Genomic DNA, 8212 nt, shown 5'->3' with positions numbered 1-8212 from the left:
ATCACTCTCCTTTCTTGCTAGGGAAATCCCGAACTAAGCTCTTCCTCACTGTGTTTACCTTCCTGTCCACATATACTTGGGGTTTTTTTGTGTTTTTCACATTATCACTTGCTAAATATATCACAGCACATCATTTACTTTGCTTAGTAGCTCCAAGACCTCTGCATGCCTTTCTCTCCTCGCAAAATGAATTGCTGGCTCAAATATTTAAATATAAAAAGAATACCATCATACAGTTTACAAGCAATTTGTTATCACAGTGTGCAAACAAGGTAGAGAGGGGAATATGCTAAAGTAAATTTTATGTATAGCTACTGTGTAAATTTGCCTATTTCCCAGGAGTGGTATTGTCACTATTAATCGTAATAGCGTTTCTAATATGGCATATTTCCAATATTTTCTCCTTAATTAGGATTCTGATCATACAACCCCATTTCATTCCTGTTGTGTTTCCCCTTGGCTTTCTGAAACCTGCCCAGCTCTTGTGCAAAGGGTCACGGCCGGTGGCACAGGGGGGGAGCAGGCAGGGGCACCCCTGCCCGCGGGTGCCTGCCTGAGCCCCTGCACACCCTGCATCCACCACGTCATCCAAGGACAGTCAACGTGTCCTTCACACCCTTTCTGCATGTGAAGCCTGTAGGCAGCTCGGTGTTTGCAGAAACCAGCCCCTGTTTCTAACAACAGGCAACCGAGCAGGAGATTTCCATGAGCTGAAGCGGGGTGCTGCTATTAGCTCCTCACTGTTTACTAAAATGTGCATTTCAGGATTGGTTTAAGGGAAAATGAGGTGGTTTGGAGAGCAATACTAGTGATGTAGGAAGAGAAAGGGAGCAAAATATTTTCCAAGTAGGCTCAGCTGTGTGGACTGCCCTTGACCGTGGCTGTGGAGGGTTTCTGACAGCATGCTGATGTGCAGCAGCCGTTCCTGCAGGCAGGAGCCTGGGGATGCTGCTCCAGGTAAGCTCCATCAGGGCAGGTCAGGGACCCAAGGTGTGAGTGCTGTGTTTGCATGAGCCATCCACCTAAATGATGAGCAAACTACTATCTTTAACTGCTTCAAAGTGCTTTCCCCCCATTTATATACACATGGCTTAATACAGGCTGTCCTTACCTCTGCCTAAACCCTGCCGCTGTGACTTCTGCCAGACCCTGATGCACTTGCTTCAGTCTTTGCTGTTTCAAATACACAGCCTCTCACATTTAAAAGAAACACAGAAAAAGCATCCAGGTCATACAAAGCGCATGTGCATTCCTGCCGCCAGTTGTTAGGTACAGGATGCCGATGCTGTGCTGGTGGAGGCTTTTTCAATGGGAAATGCAAGCAGATCAATAAGCCCCAGATGAAAAGAGAGGCAAGGGAAGACAGCAAGTAACTGTGGTAGCACTGAAACAGTTAAAAAAACATCTGGTTTTGTTTAAAAGCTGAAGTAAATGCTCTTGGGAACCTTCACGTATTCTGCTGGTGGAAGGATGGCTTTTTTTTTTTTTGCAATAAGCTTGGTGAGCTTCTGTTCTGGGGTCTCGAGAAAGACCTTTAACATATTCTACCTCTTTAACCTTCTCAAGCATAAAGGGAGAACACCAGTTTTATCCTGCCTTGGTAAAGTGCTCGAAATGTCATGGAAGAGGCATATAAAACAGCATCTTGTGTCCCCATGAGATGAGAAAGGCAGGGCAGAAGATCTTCAGACATCATGGATCAGGAGAGCTCCTCTGATTTCAGTGGAGCATCATCAGTTTGTCTTTTCTGGTTTGTGCTGCCTTGGAAAGGACAGAAAATGGGTCATTCTCAGCTGGGCTTGAACCAGCTCAGCCAGGACTGAGGCTATTCCACCACTTCCAGTATTAATCCTCCGGGGTCATAACCTGTCCTTAGAAAAGTGCTAGAGCAGGTTATTCTCTTCTTTTTCACTCCTGAGAAGTGTGGGAATGGAACAGTTTATAAGACACCAAAAATTACCTGCATTCCTTTCAAATGCCCAGAGAAAAAGAGAATATTCAGGGTCCAGTAAATAAACCGGGACTGTGTTGCTATGACCCTTCCCAGCCTCTCTTGGTCTGAGTTACCCATTATGCAGTAAATAAATATCTATCTGTTATATGGCTATTTTTAAAAATAAAAACACTCTGAAGTGCTTTGCTTTTCCTTAATTAAAAACACATCAAGCCATGGATAAAGCATTGTGGAATAGCTTGTTGTGGCATTGCCTTTTACAGCTGGCAAGCAAATTTCTAATAAAATGATTTTTGAAAGGAATATTGCCTTCATTCAAATCTCCTATAAAAACTACCCATCCATTAATTCCAATTAATGACACCACAGCATTTGCACTAACACTGGTAGTAATTCTTGGCTAATGGATGATTTTCAACAAAATCAGAATCAATGTAAGTTTGGACAGGACCCTTGCAGAATTAATTTACTGCCCCGATGCTAGCTGAACCAGAGCACAGTGGTCTTTTCAAGCGTATAAATCACAGTGGTTTGAAATGGTTTCTCAGCACCATTGTGCGCAGCCTGGGCTGAGAGTTTCCTGTGGGCTTTACAGAGAGAAAATAATGCGTCCTGCTCTGCTGCTTGATGCTGTGGATCTGCCACATGAAAGCTGCCCTTGTGCACAGGAGCAGGCACCTCTCATGGAAGGACCCTGGGTGTAGGGGATGAAAGGCAGAACAAACCCCAGCATTTCCCTCGTTGGGTGGGAGAAAAGCAGCCCAGCCCTCTTCCCAGCCTTTCCTGGTCCATAACTCACCTGCCCTGATTCCAACAAGACCCTGAGCCTCCTCTGTCCTCTCTGCTGCGTCTAGGACTGTTACCTCTTGGTTGGTTTCCAGGCCACCGCCAACACCCAGGCAGGAGATCTGGCTTGTTTTGCCGATCAGAAAACAAACCCGAGAAAGCAGCAAGGAAAATGGGGGAAAAAAGCCCCCAAGAGCCATGCAAAACCCAAGCTATGACAGCTCCATCCAGAGAGAAGGGACTGAACACAGTCTGCAAGAAAGTCAGGGCACCTGGGCAGCTGCTCTATGTCTGCAATAGCTCATCCAAGCAAGATGCAATGCTCTCTCCCAGCGACAGGTCTCTGGATTTCTTCCTCCTGGACTGGAGGTCCAGGTCTCAGTGGCACTGAGAAGCAGCCTCCAGGGTCAGGTTGGGATCAGTGGGGAGAGAAAAAATAGGACAGAAATGTTATAGCTGGTTAAGGGAGTTGCTGGAAGGAGCTCTGAATGGGCCTGTGCATTCTTGCTCCTTCATTTGTATTTAGTATTTTTATAGATATATGTACACACAGTGTGTATATGTGTGTGAATTTATATATATACACACTGTATACATATATATATAAATACATGTGTGTATATGTATATAAAATATATGCATATATATAAAATAAATATATACATATATAAAACCTGTAATGTTTGGAGGGAAGAGGAGACCAAATTACACACTGAACTGGTCAGGAAATGTTGAGTAAAAATGAAGTTTCTGCCTGATAACTTTTAATGAAAACTGAGCAGCAGAGCACATGAGACACTTTGATGGGGACTGCATGGGAATAAGAGGTTTATCCACACAGGAATAAGAGGAAAGGAAAAATTCACTGTGTCCCTAGTAAGGGGCTTCACAAGGTGATGGGAAGGGTTAAGTCATTTCTTCCTCCTTCTAAAGGACTTTAATTAACAGCTGATCATGTTGCTTAATCTATGCATCTCTGCCTACCTGCCAGCTCTTTTGTCCTTTTGGAGAAAGAGTGGTAAAACTTAAATTGTTGACCTTGAGAAGCAATCATTCTGCAATCACCTCATTGGAAGGGCTAACAGCATCTCTGGGAGCTCTACATAAAGGCCAAAAAGGGTGGACAGCAGTAAAATCAGGATGGGTTTGGACCAAGTAACCCCCTTTTCCCCTTTTATATATCATCAGTTTTACACCCTTTCCAGTGACCTTGCTGCAAATGGAAACCTTTGTGTGCAAGAGCAGAAGAAAGTGCAATTAATGTAAAACCAGCCATTTATGCGGGCAGTCCTGGGATACAGTAATTTACACCCATTCACCAAAATGTGTCCATCACCAAAGCGCAAGCAGCAATAGCAAGGCAGCCTCAGTGCTGAAACCCCTTGGCAGCATGTCAGCATGGCCCACACACTTAAAACCTGCCAAAATGTTGAGCACATCCCATGACCTCTCATCTCTGGATAAAAAAAAAACCCACTGTCCACTTGGAAGAAGACCAAAGAAATGCCTGGTGGGATGACAGCACATCCCGGATGGTGACAGGGCAAATATTCAGACCTTTTCCTAAGCTCATTGACCGTTGCTGGCTACTTCCAGGCCAGCGAACGCTGAAAATGGTCTTATCGGCAAGAGGCTCAGAGTGATCTGGGATCGAAGGCTTAAGAATAGAAAGGGAGGTTATTTATGCTTTATTTCATGTATCAATACTGTGAGAAAAATGCAGACAGCAGCAACATGAGAGATTTCTGAAAGAGAAAAGACACAAAGGCAAGCTGGGGGATCACTAATGTAATTCTTTTTTTTTCCCCCAAAGCATTCATTTTCTAATGATTCAGCCAGGCAATTCAAGTCAACTCCCCTTTTGTATTGTGGATTTAGGTAGAAAACCCAAAGGGTGTTTATTTTACAATGTATTGCAGAGAAATGACATTAACAGCCAGAAGTACAAGGATCACAAGAGATGGGGCATCAGCCGCTCTCACAGCAGCGTGCTCGAGGGCTCGGCTGGGTCCCAGCCTAAGTATGAGCATCCCTCCCGCTGCCACTAGACAAGAAAGCAACTTAATAGAAACGGTTTCCAAATCACAGAGCCCTGTAACCTGTCATTTTCTGGATGGCTTTATTATAGCTTTCCATGTCTGAAAAAACCCAGGTTCATCCTTTGCCAGGTTAAAGGGATCGCAGGGTTTCCCGGCTGACGCTGTGCAAATGCTGGCAGCAGAGGAAAATATTATTTCAGCTGATAATAAGGAGCATTAATGAAAGGAGCTACCTCTGCTCAGTTGTAGCAGTGTGTCTATACACAAGCTCAAACAGGCTGTTGGAAATCCTCACGTTGGCCCCCGGGTGGCTTAGGCTCAGATTTTGTTGGCTGTGGGGTGCAGAGCATCACCCATTCCCCATGCAGGGGTTTCCCAGGGAATCTGTTCTCAAACCAGATCTAGATATTGCATTTTGAAAACTTCATTCCAACTCTCTCTCAGTGGAAAATGTGCTTAACACTGAGCCATGCAATAAGACTTAAGCACTTGCCTAAAGCTAAGCAAGTGCTTAAGCACTCACCTGGTTAAGGATTCTTTCCTGAACCAGGAATGAGACCTGGTGTTTTTTAAACTGATTGATATATTTGGAGTAAGTCAGTATTAATGATCATATAAATTAAAATCTGGAAGATATCCAACTTTTTAAAAGCTTCGTCTGACACTGCAGCTCCTTACAAATCGACTTTGTGTTCCAAAGATACCTACATTGAAATGCGCTTTCACTCACAAATAATTCTCGGCACAGGATTCCTTTTAAAGAAGCCCCAGTAATTACTGTGATGAGGTGATCACGAGGGTCATCTGGCGTTCAGACTAATTCAGAATACGTATTGTTCAAAATAACCCAAACATGCCCATCATTAATAAATCCTGTTAAAAATACTAATAATAAGTTTCATGGATGTACTTTGCCTTGCTCGCCTGCTCTCCCTTACAGCGGTGTGAGCCAGGGTGCCTGGGGAGATGGGGATGGGCTCTGAGCGTGTTGCAAGAAAACAGAGCTGGGGAAAGCAAAACTGACATAAAGACAGACCTACAGTTCTGTGTCGCATGTTAATTCTCAGAGCAAAGTAATGCCGTCAGGCTTTCTCACTGATCTCCATTCGTTACTCACCCAGGGAAGCTTGGCGTGCCAGAAATCCGCCCGTTGCATTAGTCAGGGTTTGCTGATCAACCCTACCGAAGGACACAGGGCTGCCCTTACGTCTCACAGCACATGCAGATGAATTGACCTTAGTAACAGCCTAAGAGCGGAATGGGACTCTGCATCCTTCATCCTGCCAGTGCACCAGAGAGATGAATGCTACTGGTGATTAACCAGTCCAAAAATTCAGTTGACTGGTGACCGGGTAGGTTTCAGGCTCCACCTTCCATGCAATCAACATGCCATTTGCAGGGATGCAGCAGTCCTTAGCTTGGTGTTTATGCTGTGTTTTCTTTTCCTAAAAGGGAAGGAGAAGAAGTGACTCACATGGCCAGAAGGGTTTGGGTAGGCAGGCAGACAGACAGACAGCTGGCATGGGCTGCCTCAGATGAGAAGGTGGGACCCGCTCAGGGCAGGGGGGTTTAGGGGATGTGTTGGGGGGGCAGGCACGCAGGGCTGGCAGGAGGAAGAGTGAGGCACAAGAAAGCCATCATGGCACAACCCTCGTGCTGGGAATGACAACAGTCACCCCAGAGAGACAAAGGTGTCAGGGTTTGGAGCAATCTGCTCCTGTCCTGCATCGTTTCTACTGACCCCACCGCAAGCCTGGGCTCCCTGCAGGGCCAGAGCAGCAGCGCATCCACATGCCAGGGCATCGCACCCAAGGACACATGAAAGCCCCAAGTACATGACCTGGTGCCAGTACTTTTTCCATCATCTCTGTCCTTCACTGATGTCCCCTCCACTCCATCTAAAGCCATTCCAAGAGAGACATCCCAGGGCTGCTGCATATACTAATCTTGTAAACGCTACTCATTTTTGCCCAGGCTATCAAAGTAAAATGTCTCTACAGTGCAGTACATTTATTAAAGTCCTAATGGAATTAGAGTCCTCCCACCAAAAAGCCAGATGGTTGGTGTTTTTATGTTATTAGTTAATGCAATTTAGCATTAAAGTTTTGAGTTAAAACCAGTGTGTGTTGTTTTCTTTATGACATCTGCTTATATTCTGCCAGGAAGATGAAGTTATGTTTAAATAGGGCCTTTCCTTTATTAATGAAGTCAATTAAAAGAATGACCCAAACAAAGAGGATATTCAGTTTTGGAAACAATCATCTTTTATTACTGCAGGCAGTGTTGGCTTTGGGAGCCGTAATGCTGAGCATGCGCTGGAAAAGAGCCTTCAATGTCCATTGTGTTTAACAGCCACTGAGAATCAGGCAGGGGAAATAAAACCTGCAGAATGTCGCAAGAGACTTCATATTTTTGTTGCTGTAAAATATCTTCTTCACAGTGATTGGCAGCTGCCAGCGGAGTGCGTGGGTTTGAGGAGGGATGTCCTTGGGCGAAGAGCACTCTGATGGCCACACAGTTTGCTCAGTCCTCACCTCTCATTTCAAAACCCATCACATACGGTGCAAAGGCAACTCCAAAGACTATTTCTCAGGTGGGCAAAAGGCTCAATTGCACACAATGCCACTTTCCTCATTTTATTCTCTTTCTTCTTCCTTCTTCATTTTATAGATGTGTTTTATGATATAGCAGCAAGGACAGGCCCCTCTCACCAATTTTAGCACAGTATTGGGAGTGGAGAGGTATTTCTGATCATACCGGGATCCCCTGATGCTGGCAAGGAGATGCTCTGAGGGGGAAGCAGGACCCTTTGCAGGAGGACCCACAGGACAGCCCCTGTCCCCAGCCACAGGCTGCACCAGGGGCTGCATGGGGACCCAAGCCCAGGCTGTCCCAGCCATCGTGGGCTGTGACTCTGCCCCTCAGGTCGGCATCATCTCATTCCCCACACTGGAGCCACAGCCTTGTGTAAAACTGCTGCAATTTACTGGTAGTCTCCTTTATTACAACCCCACAGCCTTTCCCTTTTCATAGTGTGCTGTCATTACTGACCTGTCACATTTAGGATTAGGCAGAATGGAAGATAAAATCTTCATTCAACTCTGATACATTTTAGTTTTATTTTTCCTACATTCTCTTTCTCTTTTCTTCCTTTTTCTTTCCTTTTTTTCTGAAATACATGTATCTCCAAGATCCATCCAAGTAGCAGTAATGCCATCAAGCAAATGCTCTCAGCAGTCATCACAGTTCTTCTGGGAGGTGAAATTGTGAAATACCCACAGCTTTACACTGGAAATATTACCACAGCACTTATGGTCAGACAATGCCGAGAGAGCTGGTCTAGATTTTGGCTGGGTTAATCTCTAACCCAACCAAAGCCAGTGAAGAAAAGTCGAATTAAACTTGCGAGGATCTGAGCTGTAAGTTGGTTGCT

Source organism: Falco rusticolus, chromosome 10 (genome assembly GCF_015220075.1).
Source record: "Falco rusticolus isolate bFalRus1 chromosome 10, bFalRus1.pri, whole genome shotgun sequence".
NCBI lineage: Eukaryota > Metazoa > Chordata > Aves > Falconiformes > Falconidae > Falco > Falco rusticolus.
Note: the sequence above shows the minus strand (reverse complement) of the source record.